Below are 25,388 nucleotides of genomic sequence, written 5' to 3' on the forward strand. Positions count from 1 at the left end.
CTTAATTAGGGCTTTAATCTTTCCTGAGCTCATTAAAGAAAAAAAAAAAAAAAAAAAGTGGGGAATGGATGCCCATGGGGTCTGATAATATTTTCCTAGAGTGAAAACTGCTTCTACAATATATATTAGTAAACAACCATTTGTGTTAGTAATTAACTTCAGTGTTTTGGTTTCCATTTATTTCTCCTGATTTCATGTTCTGGTCCAGATCATTGTTAAATGAGCAGCACCATAATAGCCCTGACAGAACTGTTTGGACAATTGTTTTTCAGTTAAAGCTGAGCCATAGCTGATCCCTATTTGCCCCACAGCTGGGCTTGCAGATCACTCCAGACTTTTGCTTTTAGGCAGATGAGCTGGACAGAGAAAAAATCTATTAAAATTCCTATATTTTGAGGCTAGTGAACCCAAAATTAAGAATATTGAATTTCTCCAGGAAATAAAAATATAGTTTTTGTTAGGCTGTCATAACATTTAAGAAATAGATAAAGAACAGGGGAAAAAAAGGACAAACAAAAAGAACCATTTCAGGGAAAAAATGTTCATAATACATAGAAAAAAGGCTTCTAGTATATAAATCTGTAACCACAAACTGGTAAGCAAAGCACAAGAGGCATGAGGAAGCAAGTGAAATTCCTTCCTCCATTGGAGAAGCCTGATTGAAAATGTCTGATGAAACCATAAATAAATAATCCCAGCACATAAATCTGGAGAAAATAGGGAAATATATTGAAGGAGTAAGCATCATTGTGAAATTTCCAAATATTGTCCTGAAAAATCCAGAGATATTTTTCAGTCACAGGTGTTGAAAGTGTTTCACTGACAGGTGGTTAATGTATCTCAAAGACAGGAACAAAGTGAAGGAAATTAATATTACTAAGTGGTTTAGAGGAAACTGAAAGTACTTTACTGGTCACATGAAGGACCAAAACAAAATATAAAAAATAAATTAAAATGTTAATATTGTTCCTTAAATTATCAAATCTGAGCAAATCTGCACATATTCTTATGTCTATGTCCCCTGTCTACAGATTTGTAGCATGCATATTTAATGAGAAATGTAGAATTGTGTGTGTTGTTTTATATAATTAAACTCTTTTTTTCTCAGTCCTTTCCTAAAGGAAATATTTCCTATAGATTACTTACTATGAAAAAATATTTGTAAAATTATGGAAAATTTAAATCTCACTAATGTAAAAAAGTTAGAACTGTTCTAACAGTTCTAAGGAAAATGACCAAGGGATATTTTCAAACCATCCTGTCCAGTCAAATATTTTTGTTTCAATTACTTCTTTCTTTTTACTCAAGGTAAAGGTGTTACAAGGATCTCTTTTGAACATGCAGCATCCTGAGGTTTTGTGTGTGAACTCAGCCCGTTCCTGGTCATTTTTTTGATGACTGCCAGGAAGATTTATCCAAAACCTTGGCAGAGAGCAAGCCAACAACTACGATCTATATCAGACTTTGGAAAAATATCTCAGTCTGTGTTATGGCTCCTGTTAACTGCAATAGACAGAAAAATGTAATGTTAATTTTCTGTGTAATATTGGCTGAGCCAATTAGGTTTTCAAACCTTTGTGCCTGAAGTTAAGCATATAAATTATTTTTAAGGTATTTAAATAAAATTGGCTAGGTTTTCTGAGAATCTTCTCAGTCAATTTGCTTTAGACTTCATTAAAACTTTAGACGATCGGTGTAGCAGCATCATCCATGTCTGGGTTAAACTGAGACTTTTCCTTTTTATATTTTAAATCCCAATTTGGATTAGGAACTCAATTCTGAATTATGTCCTGATCTTATTTCTAAACTTGCCAAGAGCAAAATTATTATAAAGAATCCCAGACAGATATCTTGTTCAGGACAGGGACTTAATCCATATAGGAAAACAAGAATTATCCTGCATATTTTAACATGGAAATTTCAGCATGTGTTTTCATTTGAAACCAAAAGTTTTAAACTTTTTTTCTCAGGGCAAAATAAGATGCACTTCCTTTCTCTAATGCTTCATACACTTATCTGGGAAGTGGGCACCAGATGCACAATTTTGCTTTTATTTGAGTAAACTGGGATATCCCAGCTGACTTTGGTTACTGGTATTATTACCGAGCTATTGGTATAATTGGTACTGGTATTATTACTGGGATATTGATATCATAACCTGAATATATTTTGACCAGTAAATTTGACCACAGAACACTTTGCTAGACTTGAGGAGTTATTCCAAAACTCCTGTGGGAACTGTGGGAACTTGGTCTTAAATAACTGGTCTTTTCCAAGCACAATGTTTTATTCCAATTTCTAGGGTCTTGGAATTGGTATTTTATGACATATTAGATTAATTGCTTGGGATCATCCACACTGTTTGAAAGATCTGTCTTCAACAGGAATGGATTTTGCCTGTCAATTTGCCAAACAGACACAGGGAGATAAGTTTATCCAACTGCTGCAAGGTTGTAATGTGATCCCATTTATATGTACATACCACACATAGCAAAGTGGAACCTCAGTTCCTTATTAGAGTCTCTGAGTGCTGTGATAAAGTGAAAAGGATCAAAAAGACAAGAGAAATATATAGCTGGATTTTCAGAGCAGCCACAGCTTCCCTGAGATTGAAACTTTATTGCTTTAGACAGTGTGTGCAGATGCAATAATAAGTGGTCACTGCCCCCAAAAATCACAGAATCATGGAATGCTTTGGGTAAGAAGGCACCTTAAAGACCATTTATTTCCAGCCCTCTGCCTTGGGCAGGGACAACTTTATCCTGCTTCTGGCCAGGATAGGGTTAATTTTTGCAGTAGCCAGCAAGGAGAAGGTGATGACCAGGACTTAGAGGTGGTTCTATACCTCCTCACATCATTTTCTGGGGATGGGACACAGGTTTCCTTCCAGGCTGGGGTAGTGTGGGAGAGGTCAGGTATTTTCTGGTTTTGGGGGTGTTCCTCAGGGTTGAGAAGTGATATTTCCTTTCTTGTACCCTCTGTCATCACAGTATTGTGGTTGTTACTGTTCATTTGCTTACTCACTGCTGTTCCCAGTAAATGGTTCTTACCTCAACCCACTATCTTCACCTTCTGTGCCTCTACTTCTCTCCAGCCCTCTGCAGCAGAAGGGGAGAGGGAAGTGAGTGAGTAGCACATGGTTTGGAGTGGTTTCACTGGGAACACTAAATAGGAGAATATAATTCCTAAACCATGACACGTTCCACCAGACCAGGTTGCTCCAAGCCCCATCCAACCTGGCCTTGGACACTTCCAGGGATGAGGCAGCCACAGCTTTTCTGAGCAGCCTGTAACAGGGCCTCACCACTCTCACAGAGTGAGAATTCCTTCCTAAGTACAACAGAAATTAATACTAGGACTCATAACCTCTACAGTAGATAGTCTGTGGAACAATTTGCCAAGAATACAAATAAATTCATGTTTGAGTGCAATCTGAAACTATGAAATAGCAGTGTCTCTGAAAGCTGTGTTTCAACTGAATGAGAAGTGATGAGCTTCCTGCAAGAACTTGAAGGTACAAGGTGTAAGACTTATCTTGCACCTTATTGAAAAGTTGTGCATGTAACACCAAATTTTCCCTATGGCCTGTGAAGGTAACTCCTCTTTTCCTAACATCAGCGTCTCAGATAGATGGGATGGATCACTTCCAGTAGAATGTCCTTTCCTAACATTTTGGTGAGCAGCAGCAGAGGAAATTAATCCTCCCTCACGATCATCTTTATGGAGCCCTGAACCATCAAGATGACAGACTTGCTTAGCCCCTGACAGCAGTACTGGTAATTGTGGTGGGATCTGTGTAGCAGAAAGGATTACTCCATTTGGTGGTTATTCCCTTTACCAGATGGAAGAAAAGCCTTCATAAAATGAGGCAGAACCATTTAATTTTATCCTTTTAATGTAGCTGCTATTTTTTTGAGGCTTTTCTTAATCAAGGATGGAATTTTATTGTGATCTGGAGGTTGGAGAAAAAGCTTGGAAGCATTGTTATTGCTATTTATATCACTGTTTAGTTAGCAGTAGTGGGAGGTATTAATATCATGCTCTGCATTATTAGAGTGAAATAAATGTTGGGAAACATTGGTCATGACAGAATGAAAAAAAAAAAAAAAAAAAGAGAAAAATGTTCTCCGTTCTGTTTTTATAGTAACAATAACATCTATAAACCAGACCAAAGAATAAGAAATATCATGTTAGAAACAAACATGGATATAAAAATAGTAACAAGAACAATCACCAAATCTGCTCTTTAGACAGAAAACAAGGTAATTAACTCTGCTCCCATCCTGATAGCCTCATTTGAATTTATGCGACTTCTTTTATTTTCTCCTTTGTTTGTTCTATTCTCCTTTACCCGTGTGCTTTTATAATTTCTGTTGTTTATTCATGGTGGAGCTGGTTGGAGCTTTCAATCAAAAAAAGAAAAAAAAAAAAAAAAACTAGAAAAGAAAAAAAAAGAGAAAAAACCTAAACAACTGCACTATCCTCCAACTGGCCAACATGGAGGTTGGAGACCACACGGGGATCAAAGCGATATGAGGACAACAGGGGTTTCATTAAAATGTTCTCCTCGCTGCCTGAGGAAAGAGCAGTGAGGACAGAGCGAGAGGGGGAGGGGGGAAGGGAAATCATCTGGTCCAAACAAGTTTAACTAAAAAAAAATCCAAGCAAACCACCTGTGGTCTCCTTGGAAACTGGCTTGCAACCCCTCCAGCCACCTTTTAATGAAACCCCAGAGCCCCTTTATTAATTTATTAAAGAATCTATTTTCTGAAGATTCATAAACCGCGCATAACTCATATTCCAACACATCTCTGCTATGCTAATAGCGCGTGCTGCCATGAATAATTAATTCTTTAATTAGTAATAATTAGAGGTTGTTGTATAGGTCAAACCATTGGGCTGACAGCATGCTACTGTCAAAATGTCATTTGAATTAACAGGACTGTGGCCCTTTCTACACAGAATGATTCGTTGTTTGGGGTCTGTTGTCCCCTCCCCTCCAAATTTTATTGTTTTAAGAGTGAGTTGCTTTAGAAGATGTGGAACACTTAAAAGGAAATGTTTAATAGCATTTACAGCACAAAAGAAAAGGCTGCAGACCTTCAGCAGATGCTTATAATGGTGGATCTTGGTCTGGGCATTGTTTGTTCCTTTTGTGGGGATAAAAAAAAAAGGAAAGGGATAAAAGCAGTTGCACTAACATTCTGGACTAAGCTAAATCAAAGCTTTTTGGTCAAAACTCATTAATTTTGAGTCAAAATCACTCTCCACATCCTTGCAAGTGCTGCATTTGTGGGTCTGGTTCTTCTACTCAATGGGTGACTAGAAGAATTTAATCCTTGGAACTGATACACCAAGGTGTAGGTTTAATTCCTTGTCTGTTTATAGCCTGAAGGAATCTGAACCATTTTCCCCCACTTTTTCAAGGGAATATAGAAGCCACTGGTATAGACAGGCTTGAAAACTGAGTTTAGTCCTGCTTTGCACTATGGGAAACAAACTGTCCCCACCAAGAGAAAGGTAACAAGTCACCCTATGAGTTAAACCACTTGACTGGAAATAAGACAGCTAAGAAGCAAAGGGAAAACACCAAATTTATGAGAAAAATATGCTGAAAGTATTAATTCTGCCTCTATTTTTTTTCGCTCCTGGGTGCAGCAACTTCTGGAGAAGGACAGCAGCTCAAACCAAGGCTGCAAATTTCCCAGAAGAGTTCTTCCCTTGGGACACAAACTGCACCAGAATTTCTCCTTTTAGGTACAAAGGGGCTTATCTGAACTTTGGAACAGGCTCTCTAGGGAAGTGGCAGACTCACCATCCTTGGATGTGTTCATAATTGGCACTTTGTGATATGGTTTAGTGAACATGGTGGAGTTTGGGCAAAGGTTGTATTTGATAATATTGGAGGTCTTTTCCAACCTTAGTGATTCTATGAAATGGTGGGTTGGCTGGACCTTCAATCTCACCTAACACAGACATTCCGTTACAAATAAAAATACCTATATGAGGAATTTGATACACGTAGACATCCTTTTCTGTTTTCTTTGTATATTTTTTGGCAGAGGGAGCAGATATCTTCAAATGCAGTGGGGTTATTACCAAACTTGCACAAGTGAAGTGCTGGGGGAAGGTAAATGCTCAAATGAATGATGAGAATCTGTCCTGATTTGAAGGGGGAAAGAGAAGACAGAAAGGAACGGCAATGGTAGCACAAGATAGAGAAAATGTGCATCAGACGTGGTGGGGTAAATCACTTGGGCAGAGACCCACACTGTCACAATTCCACTGAGCTCTGTTCAGCTCAAAGACTCTTCACGTCGCTGCTGTGCACGACAGACCCACACACAAAGCTCTGATGGAGCAAGGGATTTGAATCATGCATTTCATTCCACTTGAAAGACCCCAACCTGAATGGGTCGGTGCTGCTGCAGTCATCACAGAAATACAAACACACAGCCTTAATCCAAACTAAAGTGAGTGAAATTAAGTCCATAACTCGCAGTAGAATGGATTGGAGCCCAAGAGCCCACTTTTTTCCATTCCTGCTCTGACTGAAAAACACACATACTTTCTTTCTAGGAACAACCAGAAGCCTTTTTATTTCTCACTTCCTTGCCTGCTAACAGAAAAATTAATAAGTAGAGGCTAAGCAAATGCAAAAAGGGCTTGAGAATGTTTTCCAGTTAAAAGGATATTAGAAACAACCTTTTCCATAAAGAGGGAGAAAAGAAGAAAAATATGACAAGATAATAAACACATACTAATAATATGCAGTGGAGTGAAGTGGCAGCTATTTTGCTGCTAGTCAAAAAAAAATATTATCAGAAATCCTTTTGTATCATTACATATTGATGTTTAAAAAAATATGAAACAAAAAGAAAGCCACCAGAGACTGTACATAAAGGTTGTTTTCTGTTGAAAATGCAACAAGGTCAAGAAGGATTTTACATGAAAGCTCTTTGAAATCTATATCAAGGGTCTGGTTTGTAAAGCAGCACAAGTATGGTGCTGGTGGTGGTGAACATCATTGTAGATATGCTGCTTGCAGTACAGGGGACGATTTATATTCTCCTTCTGAAAAAGTACAAAGGTTTATTGGTGTGCAAATGATTTAAATTAATATGTTCATCAAATTTTCAAAGTCAACAGCTTTTGTTGGGTTGTCAAAATACCCCCAGTGAACAGTAATAGCAATAGTAGAGTATTGACACCAGTGTTAAAAATGGGACAGAACTTGAACATTTGTCACCAGAGGAAGCATGATCAGAGCCATGGTCACTGACCACAGTTATTAGCCCAAAGTTAGACAGCAGTTGTTTTCCTCAGAGAACATAGAATCACTAAGGTGGGAAATGGCTTTCAAGATCATCAATTCCAGCCTTAAGACCATTTATCCCCATGCCCACTAAACTATATCACTCTACTCATTTTTTGGACATTCCCAGGTTTGGTGATGCCTCCCTGGGCAGCCTGTTCCAATGCTTGACCACTCTTTCAGTGAGGGAATTTTTTCTGATATCCATCCTGGACCCCTGCTGGCACATCTTTAGACCATTTCACCTTGTGCTATCCTGAGTTACCTTGGAGGTCGCGCCATATCTCCCCACAACCTCATACATGTCTCTAGTCTAGAAAGCACACATTGATTAATCCACATGTCTCTTTTTCCTCATCAAGGCCCAGGAAACACAGGGGAGCAGATAAATATATGTTCTCGCACAGTTTATTTTTTACCCCTTATGTGCTTTTTCCTGGCAGAAGACCCAGTCTTTTGTTCTCTCTACCCACTTGATAGGTCTTGTAATTCTCCCCCACAAAAGTCCACAGCCACACATGGCTTTGTGGAGCTACCATGAACTCTGTGAACCACAATCTGTCTCTTCTGTTCCTCCTTCTGTCCAAAGAACTTCCCTTTTTCTGTTTTCTCATAACCAGCTGCACACCATTTCTTCTTAGGTTTTTCGCTGCTGTCTCTCAATCTCTTTTTATCTCTTTTTGTACGACAGAATTGTTCTGCATTTTTTTTTCTTTTCCACCTGTTTTTCTACTTGTTATTTTCACAGTTCTTTTCTTCAGAAAACTTTTTTTCCAACTCACTCTTCCAACAAAGAAACTCTTATTTTGCCTTGTTTTCATACTTTTACAGTCATCTGCTCAGTCTCTTGCCCTCTTCTTTTTCAATGGTTATCAAAACATCCTGAATTACCTAAATGTTTGATCTCTTAGACCATTCCCTGTCTCAAGTCATCTTTGTATCCAGGAGTGTCCTTCTGCCCAGACCTTCTTAGCTAACAGCAAAGGCAGAGGAGGACCATGGGAATATTCAAAGGGCTGGAGCACTTCTGTTCTGGACACAGGTTGAGAGAGCTGGAGGTGTTCAACCTGGAGAGGAGACAGCTCCAGTGCCTAAAACTGCTCCAAGAAAGCTGGTGAGGGACACTGGAAAAGGGCATACACTGATAGGAAAGGTGGCAATGACTTTAGGCTGAAGGAGGATAGATTTAGATTGGATATTAGGAAGAAATTGTTCCCTGTGAGGGTGGTGAGGCCCTGGCACAGGTTGCCCAGAAAAGCTGTGGCTGCCCCTGGATCCCTGGCAGTGTCCAAGGCCAGGTTTGACAGGACTTGGACCAGTCTGGGCTAGTGGGAGGTGTCTCTGCCTATAGCATGGAGTTGAACAAGATGATCATTCAGGTCCCTTCCAACACAAATGGTTCAAATGGTTCTGTTATTCTATGATTCCATGAACTTTATGGACAAAATACTTCCTACCTTAATTGCAGTGTAAATATATGTAAAATGAGACTTCAGATTCTGCTTTCAGGCCTCTGTTGTCGGTGGCACTTTGTGTTAGTTTGGGTCAGGGTTGTATTGAGTGACGCCAGTTTCTCTTCCTCTTCCTAAATATGTGGCCATTTTCCTCAAAATACTTAGTATTCACTAAGATTCTCCTTATTCCCTTATATCACCTTATGATGAATCTCAGTTTATGAAGTCCTCTAGTCAAAAGTTGCTTGTTCTTGGTGTCTGTGGTCCAAATCATCCTGTTAGAACTGTGTCTTAGCTGTGCTCAAACAGCTTCTACCACATGGCACCTCCCAGCTCATTTGACCCATCCACTGAGAGTTAAATACTCAATGTCACGATTCTAATACACTAACTTTCAGAATTATTATTTATTCAACCAGATCTTTTGCTCTGGTCATTATCCCTGCAGATGAATTATCACCATGTATAACACAATGCAGATAATACAGCCCCTTGCAGCAGGCTTCACTTGGAAGGACTTGTGTTCATGCAAAGACTTGCATGGTGTGTTCATGCACAGATCTGTAGGCCCTGCTGTACAACACCAGCTCTATTACAGAATCACAGGATGGTTTGGGTTGGAAGGAACCTTAAAGTTCATCCAGTTCCAACCCCCTGCCATGGGCAGGGACCCCTTTCACTAGAAGAGATTTCTCCATATCCCACCTAACCTGGCCTTGGTTGGATGTTTTAGATGAATTGAAGCAGTCTCTTATAGTGACCTTGAGTCAGCAGATTCTTGCCAGGTTTTTCTGTGAGGAATGGCAAAGCCAAGAACACAAACCAAACTTTTGGGGACGGTACCAACTAATGCTATGAAGAGTCTGTCTTGCCAAGGATCTCAAGCAGTGTTGGCTCTGACTTCAAATCCAAGGTGTTGGCTTAACTTCCTTTGTTTCATTTGTCATGAGAATAGGAGAAGAAAAAGTCTGCTTTTGACTTTTTTCCTTAACTTCCTGTCCATGACTAGAAGAAGGTCCTCACCACTGGTCCTAATTTTTTTTTTTTTTTTTTTTTACTTTTTCCTTCATCTTTTTCCTTAGTCTTTCTTCTTCCTTCTTTCTTCTTTCTTCTTTCTTCTTTCTTCTTGTTGTTTTTCTAATAGAAGGACTGCAATGCTTCAGGTATTTCATGAAATATACTCATCCCAAACACAGATCAGGAAGGTCTAGGATCCAAAATTGTCAGTTCCTGTCTGAATTCTAAAATTATTTTGGTTTTGTGCTTATAAATCTTATAAGTAAATGGACCTTCATACTGGGCACAGGATGTGTCCTGGTTAGTGTGGTATCACTTTGGGCCTCACATTTCCCCTTTCTGGTTATTATCAGAGCTATTATAGATACACAGGTTGATTAAAACATAAAACATTGCCCTGAGGTGCCCATTTTATTTTTAGCTCAGAGGAGACTCAGTAGCCTTGGAGAGCTTCTGTGTGACTTCTGTGGATTCCTCCTGTGTTTCAGGCCTCCAGGGCCAAGGCAGCAGCACTGGGACATTACTGAGCATCTCAGCATTTTAGGACATCTGGTCACACCTTCCCAAAGCTGTAAATGAACAAGACTTGCCATGAATTTAATAAAGGGTTTCTTGACATTTCTTTCTTGAACTGAAAAGCCTAAATGGTCTCTCTGATTGGCATTGCCACACAGAAAGTCTGCATTGTGGCTGAGCCACAATTCTGTCATCCCCATTCCTCTTTCCCAAAGTGCAGAGCAGAAGTACAGGACCATTGTGAAGACACTTAAAAATCTCTGTATTTGACCATGCCAAAGATTCTCCAGGTAGGAAACACAGAAAAGTAGAATTTTCTCCAAAAAGGGAACATTTTAATACATTCACATTTTTATTCAAAGAGTCATTCCCGTGCAAATGAAATGCTGGTTGGGTTTGATGGGCTCTTAATGGGCATTGTCCCACTGAGAGTACTGGAAGTGGGGCTGCAGTGATCCTTCTGCTCTGCTTTTGGGTTTCAGAGGGAGCAGGTAAAGTCAAAACTCAGTTTCAACTGAAGAACAAAAAAAAAATCAGCTCGAAGAGTGCATCTGTACATCTTAGATATTTTTTCTGTCTGAATCACTGGGTTTTTATTCCATAAAGAGTATGTAGATGACATGTAAATGTTATGTAAATTGGGTCCATAGTCCATTAAAGGGCAATATTATAATCACTAATACCCTATAGGCATGGACAGATCTACCAACCAAGTTTTATTTGATCTTTGTCAGAGGCACTGAGCCCTTTTATGCAATATTTTGTGTACATGCCTTTATTGTGAAGATCATAATTTCAAAATGTGCCCATTTGGGATAAATAGATATTGTTGATGTGCAATGCAGCAAAGTTCAGCAAGGATATTGCTACCAAAAATACTAATTTTATAGACTGACCAAAATGAAGGAATCCTGCCTTACATGGAGAAATTTCATCTGAAGTGATCACCTAATCAGCAGACTTGAACAGCCTCAAACTGGACACAACACTTAGCCTTCAACACCTGCTACTTCCACTATTCAAATTAAATGAAAACACAGATATACAAAAAAAGACTGGAGGGCTGTTTGGCCCTTGCCTTGGAAAAATATATTCCTTACTAATTGGCACAATTCTGTTAATAAATATTCACTGGTTTACACAGCCCTCCTGTTTACTTAATGAAATGGTAGTGGAGGGGTTAATGGGTTAATTGGGGAAAGGAAATGAGTCTCCAAATGTATCAAAATCTGATAAGTGATTTAGCCTAATTAATAATTTTCCTGTCAACATTTTTCTGGGTGCCACATACACTTTGGGAATATAAATAATAAAAAACAAAAACTAGGTAAAGTCATAGAAATTGAAGGCACCAGTTGAAAAGAATGTGAAACTTTGTGTATTGCAACCTCTTTCCTAAGGTTTTTACAGAATTGTTCTTGCAATATTCAATGATGTGTGTAAGGTAGTAAACTACGGAATCACAGAACGATTTGGGTTGGAAAGGACCTTGAAATCAGCCTGTTCCAAGCCCCTGCCATGGGCAGGGACATCTTCCACTATCCCAGGTTGCTCCAAGCCCTGTGCAACCTGGCCTTGGACACTTCCAGAGATAGGGAAGTTTGTAAGCTTGTCTTGGATGCTTGTTCAAAGGTGGTGAGCAATCAGATCTCTGTCAGTAGGAGTTACTAAATACAGAGCAGAATACACAATATTTCTGCAATTAGTTCTGGAATATTAATATTATCTTAATATTTAAGCTCGTAATATTAAGGATCTAGGCTCCATGAGCAGGGAATTGTCAAGATGCATTCTTGGATATATGACAGTTATATGTGAACTAGAAATTAGACACACAAGATTAGAAGTCTGGGGTGTCAGGAATCAGTGACATGATTAAATTAAAAAGGCACTACTACCTCAACCCATGCAAACTTGATCTTAAGCACAAAGTAGGTGAATCTCTCTTCTCCAGCATGAAGCTGTGCTGGATTTTCATTCCATTCTGTATTATGGACTGCGTAATATAACACTTCTATAAACTTTGCATACATTTGTGCAACTAGACCCATATTTTTAATTCTCATTTTAAAATAATTAACCCTTAATCAATGTGACAACGTTTTTGGGTTATATTTGGAATCTTTAATTGTTCAGTTTCTAGATTTCAAAGAAAACTAAGAGAAGATAACTGTTAACATTTATGGATATATACCAGATCCTGAAACTTCTGTTAGATATAGTATCATCTTGTTTTAGGCAAATCTGTTAATGTTGATGTTAATGTGCTAGGTCTTCTGTGAAACACAATAATTCTTCTAGGCTGAGATTACTATGTCTTAGTGATGGAAGGAGCAATCCCTTCATACACCCTGAAACAATGACATGGGATATGAGAGGCACAAAAAATATAAAGAATTGAGTGTTGATAGTTAAAAATTTTGGAAATATAAATTCTTTCTGAAGAGAAGACAAATACATGGATTTATATTGAGGGATAAGATAAGCCTTTGTCTTAAATTCCTCCTATTTTGAGGACTTTATCACGTTTGCTATGAAGCAGCTTCTTGGTTAAGGGATTATCAGGCATTCTGTTTGTTTGAGTGATGGGAGGACAGAAGATGCATTTTGCTATCCTTAAACCATCCCTGACACCACCAGATGAATGTCAGGTCTAGTCAGGAGAAACAGAAATGATAGGCATTCCTCTGCCTCCTTGAGCAACTTACTCTATTGGAAATGACATTTACCCCTCATGAATGGGTCCTGTACAAAGGCTTTTGTACCACAGACATGGCACAAACTTCTTTGGAGCTTTCCAGAAGGGCATATGCACCAGAGTGGGTTTCATCTTGCAGAAGCAGTCCCATAATTTTGCATCAGTAAAGCCACTGAGGTGCTCAACTTCTATTATATTTCTATTATATCAATAATAATTTCTCCAAGTGAGAAAAGTACCTCTATACATTTACAACTTCCAGACTGCTTCATCCCACCATATGATGGGATTGACTTTGGAAATGCCTAAACTGACATACAGATTTTCTGATTAAAATAATACACCTGAATTTTGCATTAGTAATGGTGAAAAAAAAAATTAAACTAGTTACAATTGTTGACATGCAGGACAATTGCAACACCAGTTAATTAATTTATTAATTATTTTCCCATTTATCTCATCTTTGTCTTCTTCCTGCTTCTTCTGCCTGTCTGTCTACCCAGCTATCAATCGATTAATCTTCAAACCACATACAAAGTACAGCTAAAACCACAAAGCTCTCATTCAGGGTTTCACATATCCAAGGAACCTAAGTGTTCCCCTAATACTAACATTCCTCTGGCACACTATTTATAAAACTTTCCTTCCTTTTCTATAGACTTTGACTATGTGCCCTTGTCAGGACATGTGAGGTCACTGATGTTGTCAAAGATGATCCTTGTCAGTTATTGAAATGAGAACTAATTTGACCTAATATAAACTGACAGACAAAATAGTTCATTGGTAAAACAAGCCAGTTCCAGAAACCAGCGCTAAAGAAGAGTACAGGATCCAAAAATGTGTATTTACTCTCTCAGTTCAGGTTTTGAAAACTAGACTTTTAATAGGGCTTAGCAAAATACACCCACCTAGATACTGGTGAGAAGAACGTCTGATATTGTACTTCTTTCACTGTATTTGCACTTTCTATCTGGTTTGTAGTGGTTTGTTCTTTTACAATTTTATACAGTTAATTTCACTACAAGAATATTATCTCTATGATTAGTGATACCATTGTAGAACCCATGACACACTGACATTATGACTAGGGAATTATTCTGAAAAATCTATATCCCAGCAAATTTTGTTCTGCCAGGATAGAAAATTATTGTTAGGTAGATCACATAAATCAGGAATTCTTCATCCTTATTGTGTCAGGAAAAAAAAAAAAAAAAAAAAAAAAAAAAAAAAAAAAAAAAAAAGAAGTGGATTTTCTTGAAAGTGATAAGGCTGATAAGGCTGATTGACTTTTCTTCAGGTGCTAAACTTTCCTGAGCAGAGGACTGTGCTCTCTGTACCCAGTCCCAGCTCTCCTGCCTCTGTGAGTAAACTAGAGATGAACTTTAGTGCTTGTGGGATTAAGGCCAGGGAAGACAGGCAGTGCAAGGAAGATTAATGCAAGTCTGCATGCCATTAAAATTAATCACTTAAAATTAAAGATCTCCTATCTTCTGCTGCCCCTCGAATTTTGTTGATATGACAGTGTCATAACTGATCTATCCAGCTCGTGTTTATCTCTTAAAAGATAAATTGAGATATTCCATTTCTGCGCAGTCTCAGCATGATCTGAATCCAGCAGATTTCACATGTATGTGCACATTCCTTCTATACAGCTCTGACTCATAAAAAGCAAAGGAAGAGAGCAAAGATAAAATAATATTAAACACTTGAGCCTAATATTTAGCAAGTGACTGCCATTCCCAAGGATCCTATAAAGCTTTCTGAAAGTGACATCTCTTAAGCATTCGCTTCACCCATCAGTGAAAGGCAGTCACCTAAGGCTGCTTAGACTGCTCTGAACATTTTCCTTTAAACAGCTTTGAATGGAAATTGGCTCTTTGTTCAGAGCAAGAATGTTTATGGAAAATATTCATCTCATTGAATAATAATAAAAAAATGTTGTTTTCCACTGTCAAAACAAGCTTGTTTTGTTGTTTTTGCTTTGCTTTGGTTTGTTTTCTGTCTCAAAACAGACAACTCTTGAGAGTACATGTAGAGATAAAAATGCTTTAAAAAATTTTTACAAAAAAAAAAAAAAGGATTTGTTTTTAATTGCTGAAACCCTCGTGTTAATTACAGATACCAATGGTTCATGCCTTAATTTGATAGATAAACTACATGCACCTATGCATGAGGACCACTTAAGTACCTAAAACACCAAATGTATTTCCCAATCCTGTAATGGAAGTCACAGGTTCTTTAAGTGTTCAGGATTAAATTCAATAACTAACCAGAATTCAACAAGTCAATAATTAAAATAATTCAATAAGTGAAAAATATTAAAAAGTGAGCGAACTATGTAAAATTTAAAGTCAGAAAAACATGACCTGGCCACAAAATTAGGGCTGGCCAAGCAGTGGCTTATTAGAGTTTGATGACATATGTATAAAGGAAAATGTCTGAGGAAAATAATACATCAAGAAAATAAAATGTAAATGTGTTTTTTACACTGAGTTGAACAAACTGAACTGTTTTACTTAAATGAAGAAACTACAATTTCACTTCTGACAAATTTTATTAATTTTAAACTTGTAAAATTATTTATATATTATTTTGAATTGAAGATTTGTCTAAGTAGAAAAAAAATTAATATGGTAATATATTTTCAGTTTATAGATTTTCCTTACATATGTGCACCTTCCCAAAAAAAAAGTATGAGAAATTTCATTATTCACTGATAATATTAAGGTTTTTCTAAGAAGCTTTGATTCAAAACTTCCCTTCAAAGATCCAATTCAGAAAATCCTGAGAATTATTATATCATAAATATATTATAACATGTATAATCCATTCTTTTATAGAGACAGATCTTTCTAAGACTGTTTGATGTGTTAACCAAAAAAATTACTTACCTTCGCTCAGAACTTAAACTATTACTGGGGTTTCTTTGAAACACTGTTGTTTTCCTGACACCTTGGCCTAAAGCAAAAAAGGTCAGGAAAGGAGCCTTAGATGCTAAAAACCAACTAACTTGTTTTCTGGGAAGAGGAGCAGTTTCAGGTGTTCCTGTGTATCAACAGAAGCCACTTCTTTTCTGTTCTAATGTTTCAGTGACTGATGAGAGGGGACAGCCTCTGATATTGGCAAACAGAGATTAGGGCAGGTAAAAAGACATACCAATGCATTTCCCTTTTCTTGATTCAAGACACACGGTGCAAAAATCTGTCTGTTTTCCCAATGTGTCTGAATTTGTATGGATATATTTACAGTTTTATGTGACACGACTTCTTCTGCAGGCAGGCTCCTCTATTATGCATCAGATCCATTCTCTGTACTGTTTTATGGCGTGTAATTTTCCCTTACAGTACAAGCCAGATTGCAACAGTGATATATTTAATAAAAAATTAGTTACACTTCCACTGCCTTACTTTTTTTCCCCTTCATCCATTATACTGACCACATCAAGTCAGTGTTTAAAATAAAATTACTCAAATCACTGCTGAATAAGTAAGATACTCAGCATGCTATGGGTTCTGTCTTGGCCATGAAGGATGAAGATGTTTTTTAAAGAGCTAATGCCTGCCACACTCCTGAGTTATGGGTCACTAAAGAAGCTGAACACTCACCTGAGGGATAAAACTATCCCTCACCTAATATATTTTCCAAAAGTGCAATGTGCTCATAATTTCTGGATATCTGTAAACTCACAAGTTGTTACTACTGCTCTAGTTTGGTTCAGGGCTTCTATCCAGACCCATGTTTCGTGAAATCTCCCTCCCTCTCAACTCTTGCAATTAATGTACAGGTTAAAAGGTTAATCAAAAAAATTAGCCAGCAAAATACAAGCCCTGTTTAACCCTATAAAACCTATAAAGTGCTTTCAAGTCACTTTTCTTTCGGGGAGGAGTGAAAATGGACACCTCCTGTCATGGTCTGAAGATCAAAACCCTTGGGATATTGGAGATCCAAGCCTGGGAGTGCAGGTGCTGAAATGTGTTGTCTCACATATACTGAACCGTACTGCCAGCACCTTCTACCACCACTGCCACTTTTTTCCATTGAGCACCCAGTCTCAGTTCACTGTGCAGTAAAACAGTCTTGAAGTTTACACATAATCAAATTCATGTGTAAGACTAACATGCAGTCTCAAAATGGTTGCAATTCTTTGCTCAGCAAGAGCTGCCTTCTGTCTCAGTGTTGATCTGTGTTACTCATCCCCTAACTTCTTCAATAAATTCCAGTCATGGAGCAAATCCCTCGCATGCCTTCATGTTCATGAGTGGATACCCATCAGAGTTAGTCTGGGTAACGAACTCGCTGAGGCACAAGAACTGGGCATGACCCAAACCAACCTAATAGTTGGGCTTGTGTTGATGGTTGATTGCACCATGCAGCATCCAGAAGTTACTTCCAATCTAAATTATCTTATGGATTTATGGTTGATATTCTATGGCTTACATTAAGCTGATAGCACACATTTATGTTTCAGCATGTTGGGGGTGTTTTTGTTCAACAGCAACAGCAAAACTTCTTCTCAGGTAGGAAGTTATTAGAAAAAGCTCTGAGGCAGGAACTGGAGAATTGTTAGAGAAAAGATTAAGAAAGTCCCAAAGGACATGAGACCAGAAACCATGAGAGGTTCACTAAAGCTAAGAAAGTAGCAGGGACACAGAGCTGAAAGAAGCTTGATGTTTTTTCTAGGCTGGAGGATTTGGAATGTCTTAGAGAACATGACAGCCTGCTCTTAAGTAGCACCATAACAATAGGAAAGGCTGCTCAGATGGGGTTGGGACCTGTGTGAGCTGGGAATTACAGTGATGCTGTGGAGACATGAATGGATCATAATATGATAATGAATATACAGATACATCTACCCTGTTAAAAAGTGCTAGTCTATGAACATGGGGAAATTATCTTGGTTATTCCTCTTAAATGGTAGTTTGGTGCCTGTTCTGGTTTTGGCACAAACAGCTGGCCTTCTTCTAAACCATTCCATTTGGGAATTAAAAAAATAAAGGGCCTTTTTTTTTCAGCGTGCACATGTATGTGATCAGCTTCTTTTGGAGGCAAAAAGAAACTAATAAATTATGTGGGTAAAAGACAGCAAACCTGTCCTGGCACTGGTTAACTTGCATTTAACTTGTCATTAAAGCATCCAATAAGTTTCATTGAGTCTCAGAGAGGAACATGGACTGACATCCAGAAAGGGAGAAGGGATCTAATTTCAGTACCTGCTTTGCCCATCTTTCATCTTTTGAAAGTACTTATGCAATAGCATAAAGACACAGCTGTGCCCCAATAGGAATAATTTTTTAACTCCTTTTTCAGCTGCTACCTGGATCACTGATCCTCAGAATGGATGATTTGGGGAGCTCAAATAGAACACTTTACCTTCAGTGTAGTGACCAGTGGGAATATTTCTGGGTTGTAGGAATTGATATCAAGGGGAAATTGCTTTATTCAGGTGTAAAATGTAAAGGAAGAGAAGGAAAGTTAACAACTAGTCCAAGTAATTAATCTATGACTTAGATTAATTAATCTTCGACTATAAACCAGGGAGGAAGATGAGTGCCTCCAGAAGTGATACCTCTTCTGGCCTTCAGTTCCTGGTCCAGAAGCATGAACTCTCCTTTGTCCCATCCTATGGCTGTCAGCAGGTGTCCAGTACCATTCAGACAGGTGTTGACCACATATAAGGACCATCATTACTCTATATATGTATTATTTCCATTTCCAAAAGTGAGATGAATGAATCTCACACTCTCTGGATTTGATGAGTGGGCTTCGTTTTAGCTCTTCATGGGTGCCAGTAGAAGACAGACATGTAGGAAATTTTTCAGCTCTCAGGAATATGAACTTCAGCAGAATCTGGGAAGCTGAAACCTATAAAACATCTGGGACAGTGAAATCAGGTCATTTGAATTAGTCTGCTTTGCTTTTATCAAGCTCTTCAGGTAGGTCTGCAATGGACTGGGATAAAACTGGACACTATGTTTAGGTGGAACCACCACTTTTTGAAGTAAAAGAAGCCAATCCATTTAGATGCATCAGAGACAGACCAGTAAAGTCAGGGAAGTGGCAGACTTAATCTGGAGTTGAGTCCTATGCCCTCAGGAAAGAAGAGGACTTCAGAAAACCTGTGCTGTGTAGGATTGCTGTCATGGGATTTTGCAAAGGTCAAGAAGACCAGCACAGATGTATCTTCATTAAGAGTCAGCTTTAAGGAGAAAAAGGTCTGGGATTAAGAGGTCCATAGCAAGGTAAGATGCATTCTTTGTCACCCCATGGGACACGGTTGCTCTTGTGGCAAGGGTTTCCCACCCCCTAGCTCATGTCTATAGGAAGACTGGTCTACCCTATTTATAAGTTCTGGGCTCTTCCTGCTGTCTGAGTGTGTGGGACAAAGGGCCAGCTGGAGTCCAGGGTGGCATTGCCTTCTCCATCCAGTGTGGCCACATTTGTGTTGCTACCTGGGAGCTAGTAGGGCAGGGGCTTTTCCCTGAATGATGCTGGCATGTTGGGCATTGCTCCTGACCTGCACCACCTCTTCCTCTCACAGAAACTGTGCCAACACCTCCAGACCACCTCTCAGCAGGACTCTGCTTTTCCCAGGAATGGAGATGAGGTGCTGTGCAGAGTTCATGCCTGGCAGGAGCTTGCAGCTGAAAGCCATCCCTTTGAACCACCATACTGGAGCATGAGCTTCATCAAAAAGCGCTCTCCAGACCCAGCAATTTGTGACAATATCAGAGCAGGGCTGCTATCAGCTGCCTGTAACTCTGTTGCACACCGAGGCTGCATCCCCAGGTGCATCCCCCCCAGCTAAGGTGTGGGACCCTGCTGAATACCAGATCCCTTTGTTGCACATTGCCGTGTGCGCTGAGCTGTCACCAGAGTTACCGGTACACATGCAGAGCACAGAGATTAATCCGATTAAACCTCCACTGACTTTTCCACATTCCTCGTGGTGCAGCCCCTGTCTCTTCTCAGGTAGGTGTTGGAGCATGGGGAAGGTTAATCAAATGGTGTTTCTGGCATGGAAACCCATCAGAAAGCGTGACATAATGAGAGGGAGAGTAGGAGGGAGTGATTAGCTAAGCTTTAACCCACCATAAGTGCCCTGATCCTTGACCTTTTGGTGTCAGTTTTAATTGTAGGGATGGACTTAAAAAAAAAAAAAAAAAAAGAAGTCATAAAGGTTAAAGTATTGCACTCCCTGACCACAGGTTTACAAATAATACAGGTTTCAGAGTTTTTTTCTGACATCTAAAGAAGACCACTAAAGAATTTGTATGATTTATACAATGAAAGCTAATATGAATAACAGCTTTAGTGACAAAAAATATATATATCTGGGAATTAAAACTAACAAATATGTTCTTATTGAAATTGATGTAGTCACATAATGACACAGATGGTAAATTTTACTGATATATATTTTTCCCTGGTGTAGAACACACAGTGGCAATCCAGCATGACAGATTGTATCCTAGGCTAAAACTGTGTCAGACACACAGTAATCAGAAGATGGTATCATAGAATTTGCACTGGGGCCAGCCTCAATCTTGTAAGTGTTCTTTGTTCAGCTGCACTGAGTTGTTTTTCAACTAGATTTCCCTTCTGTAAAATAATTTTTGTAGTTTTTCTGGTATTAAGCTTTTTTTTCCAAGTGATGGTATCCCTAATATTTAGCTACTGATATTATTGTTGTTGCTATGTAACACATAATAATACTAATTATTACTAATACTACTGATACCATAGAGTGGATGACTTCAGCCTGTTCTGCAGACAGATCTGAGGTTAAATACAAAGATTTAAGTCACCACTGAATGTGCAGAGCTAGATATGAGATTAATTTCTGTTAGTTCAGCCATTCAGGCTAAATTAGACTCTCTAATTAGGATCCTGTTATTGAAAAGGTAAAAGAAATGCTTCTCCAGAGACTTTTTTACCTCATCCCTTTCAGAAATTTATTTTAGGATGGGCAAACAACCTTGTGAGGGTGTTCAGCTCATCTCCAAAAGAATGACTCAAATGAAATTCCTAAAATTTTAATTGCTAAAGTTAGAAAGGATTAATGCCTTCTGTGTCAATTAATACCTTCTGTTTTCACACACTACTCATACTCATATCTGGATTTTATGGATATGTAGAAATTTGTATCAACAGTTGTCATTCTGCAAAACCTTATATGTTGTTTTCAATTCATGTGGTGTTAATGATCCTTCCAAAGCTAAATTCTTCTCAGCGGGTCTCAAAAAACCACAGAACTAGACATTTTCCCCATGAAATCTTTGAATCTTGAGTTCAAGTTTACTATATACCCTTTCCTTTCCTTCTGTTTTAGAGGAAGAATGAGAAAGAACTGATGATTAAGGGACTTTCTCACATTAAACGTCACTTCAAAAATTTTTTTTTTTTACTGTTCAGGAATTTTCTTTCTGTGGTCTGTGTATGCTGAACAAAGATTCAGGAAATGCCACATACATGGGTTTTTCTGGAACAATTCCAGGGATGGAGACTCCACTACTTCCATGGGCAGCCTGGTGAATTTTCAAGGATTCATAGATATGTTGGAGCAGAGAATCATAGAATGATTTGAGTTGGATGGGACCTTAAACATCACCCAGTTCCAACACACTGCCCTGGGCAGGGACACCTCCCACTATCCCAAGACCTGCTCAGCCTGGCCTTGGACACTTTCAGGGATGGGGACTCCACAATCTCTCTGGAAAAAACTGACTCCTTCATTGCTCAAAGAGTGCCGTAAAGAGAGTTGTAAAATTAAAAGCCTGATTAAACACAGTGAATGACAAAATGAATGTGATTTTAGGAAATAGGAAAAAAAAGCCAAAAATTTTGCAGATGGGCATGACTTATTTATAGAGGGCTGAGGGCTCTAGCAGAAAATGCCACCCAAAATCCATGGAGCGGGGTCTAGACTGTAAACAACAACAAAACACATATCAATGATCATAATTAGCTATCAAATCAACTCACCCAGGAAGAGAGGGGACTGTGTATTGCTTGAAGTGCTTAAATCAGAACAATCTGCAGATTGAAAGGTACAGTGTAATTCAGAAAAGTTATGGGCCAGGAATAAGAATAAAATTATAATGTCTTTAGGAAAGATGATTGTAATGATCCTTTCTGGCCTTAAAAATCAAAGAATATATGAAACTATTTATTTATTTATTTCCAGAACACCTCGGGGAGGGGAAAAGCAAAGATACCAAAGACATATTTGTGTAATGGCTTAAAAATAGAGCTGCACTGATTTAATTCTGTACTTGTATATGATTGCTATAAATTAGCAGTGGGAAGCAGTAGCATTTATTATTAATAGTAACAGTAAAATAATAATGATAACATATTTTGCTTCTAATAGCTATCTGTTCTATTCCCTTTTCTTCTCCTACTTCTCCTGTGAGTACAAGAGTTTCTTGGAACACCTGGATCTTTTCATTTGGCTGTGTTTTAATGCTGTTTCTAGTCAAATATGACAAACCAAGGGACTCAAACTCTCCATTACAAATGCTGCCCGTTTTCCCATCATTCTCTTAAGCATCCCTTTAGTGGGAGGCAGTTTGCTTAAGGAAATATTTCAGTCCTGGTGTTTAAATACTTGTGATATATATTTACATTTATAAATACACTTAAAAAATGTTTTAAAACTGATGCATATTTGGATGCATTTGTATGTGAGAGCAGCACTCGAATTTCTTAAAATTACTCTTTCTTTCTCTCTCTTTGTGTGTACAGAATTGGAAGACAGACCCTTCAAGGTCTTGAGCACTTGAAGCAATGTTAAACCTTGTGATTACAAAGCCTGTTAAAGAGAAAGGCAGTTTAGCCAGAACCTAGAGCTGTGCTTATCTAGCCATAAAAATACATGTGATTTTATTTAGGCTGATGGAGGATGTCCAAAGGAAGTGTTATTCTTTATAAAGCCACTGGCTGATGCAGTGAACACAACTTCCCATAGCATCGTTGTTGCCCTTCAGTTCTTCTAGTTAGGCCCCACATATTGGAGAGGTTAAATTAATCCAAGTCCAAAGTGATGCCATCCTGGAAGTCTTCAAGGCCAGGCTGGATGGGGCTTGGAGAAATCTGGCTTAGTGGAAGGTGTCCCTGCCCATGGCAGAAGGGCTGGAAATAGAATAATTTTAAGGTCCCTTCCAACCAAAATAATTTCATGATTCCATGGTCTTCTCTTCCCTACTCCAGTGTGACAGACCTTCTCTCTCCTCTTCAGCTGAAAAAATGTTGAATAAATGTTGTTAAAAGTTCATATGTTTCTTGTCCTGGATTAGTTTTGAGTCAGACCACCCAGTCCCACATTTGGATTACCTGAGTCAAGGTGGATGGGAAAATGTGACTGGCAGATCCAAACAGAACCACACTAGCCCATGTTTCAGGATTAGCTACACTCATTAAGAGGTAGAACCATTCCATTCCATAGTAATTCTGAAGACACATGAAAAAACATTGCTTGTACTGATGTCTTACCACACCAAAAAATAAAATAGTTAACTGATGCAAATCCCTCTTTCCTGTTAATCTTGGTCTATGACCAGGCACAGACGGTGCTGGTTGACTTGGATCAAAACTACAGTAGCTGTGCTAAGTGGATCAGTAGGGGTGAAAAGAGGCAGAGACTGATCCCTGTACGCAGCTGATGGTGGATTTCTTTGGCACAGACATAGCCAGGCTCGCTTAGGCTGCCATGGAGATGCAGGCTCAGCTCATGCTGGTGTCCATCAGACTGCAGGCAGCAGCTGGCTCATGTAAGGACAGACTAAAATGCAAGTTTGCAGCTGTCTGCACCTTTCCATACAGGTGTTATACCTTTCCCCACCTACATGTGCCTGAGGGAGGTCAAGTCATAGTTCACAGTGGAGCACTGGTGTTCAGGCTCTCCTGGTTCCTGCTGGCTTAACTTCCAAACATTCAGCTCCAGATGTCATAATCATGGAATCATAGAATGGTTTGGGTTGGAAAGGACCTTAAAAATCACCCAGTTCCAACCCCCTGCCATGGGCAGGGACACCTTCCACTATCCCAGGTTGCTCCAAGCCCCATCCAACCTGGCCTTGGATACTTCCAGGGATGGGGCAGCCACAGCTTCTCTGGGCAATCTGTGCCAGGGCCTCCCCATCCTCACAGAGAAGAATTTCTTCCTAATATCCAATTTAAGCCTACTCTGTCTTTGTGAAGCCATTCCCCTTGTCCTGTCACACCAGGGCCTTGTAAATAGTGTCTCTCCATCCTTCCTGTAGGATTCCTTCAGGTACTGGAAAGCTGCAAATATAAGGATTCGTAAAGATGTAGAACGGATTTTTAAAAGAGTGGGCACCAATATTGTGAATTACAAGAAAAAAAATCTCAAAAAAAAAATCAAGTACTCAACAACATGTAAATCTTGCCTGTGAAAGCAACTTCTCACCCGTGTTCAAGCAGTGTGACTTCCACAAGCTGGTGGGAAGGGGAAGAGGCTGCGGCTGGAATTGCTTAGGAAATGTCACATGCTTCCCCCTGATGTGTGTGTGCCTGTGTTCAGCATCACAAAATCCTTAAGTTTGGAAAAAAGCTTTAAGACCATCAGGTCCAACCATGGATTTGTGCATATCTTCATGGGCTGAGTGCCAATAAACAAACCAGCACCGTGGCACAGAGGTAAACGCTGGAATCTGCCAGACTTCGGGACTGGTCAGATGGTCTGTGGCACGCTGCCAATCCATGGTCGCTTGTGCTGTCCCAGACAATTCCCAGGCACAGCTCAGGAGCCAGCATGCACCAGGCACTGTCCCCAGTAGGCAGGTTGGAATTGACTATTTTATTTTGGAGGCGAGGTTGTTTAATACTAAGGAAATGTCTGGATTGTGCCAGCTGGCCTCAGGGATGGAGAGCTGATCCTGACACTTCCTTAGCTGACGAGCAGAGATGTAGCCAAAATGTCTGGCAGGAGATTTGTCTTGGTCTCACTTCTGCAGGCTCACCTGGCAGTAAACACACAAGTTCCTTTCTCCTCTGCTGTGGTTGAGCAGCGAGGAACAAAAATACTGAATTTTGTTGATCCAAGGAGGAGGAGAGGTCTGTGCCTTCATCATGATGGGAAGAAATGAAGGGGCCAATCTGAGACAGAGAGCTTGGAAAAAAAACCCACTAGCATCCACTAACTATAGTCCTGTTCCAAATATGGCCCACGATTGTCTATCTACAGAGAGGTTTTCTTGAGCATTTGGCTTCATCTTTTTTCTGCCTATGGCCACTTGAATGAGAGACTGATTTCAGATGGGAGAAATGATGGAAAGGAGTGGAGGGAAGAAATTTCCTTTCAGGTTTTCTTCTCTCTCTAATTAAATACAGACTTCTGTTTCTTCAAGTTCAAGATATAGTATCCATT

At 39.1% G+C, this 25,388-nt stretch overlaps 1 long non-coding RNA gene across 1 annotated transcript; it reads right to left on the bottom strand.

Moving 5' to 3' along the window:
* Positions 1-12,513: 12,513 nt before the first annotated feature.
* LOC137470165 (uncharacterized) lies at positions 12,514-24,323 on the bottom strand. Its single transcript, XR_010996922.1, has 3 exons — positions 23,831-24,323; positions 15,892-15,952; positions 12,514-12,653 (listed from the first exon to the last, which is right to left on the bottom strand). It is a non-coding gene; the product is annotated as an uncharacterized lncRNA (long non-coding RNA).
* Positions 24,324-25,388: the final 1,065 nt, after the last annotated feature.

Source organism: Anomalospiza imberbis, chromosome 3, assembly GCF_031753505.1.
Source record: "Anomalospiza imberbis isolate Cuckoo-Finch-1a 21T00152 chromosome 3, ASM3175350v1, whole genome shotgun sequence".
Classification (NCBI taxonomy): domain Eukaryota; kingdom Metazoa; phylum Chordata; class Aves; order Passeriformes; family Viduidae; genus Anomalospiza; species Anomalospiza imberbis.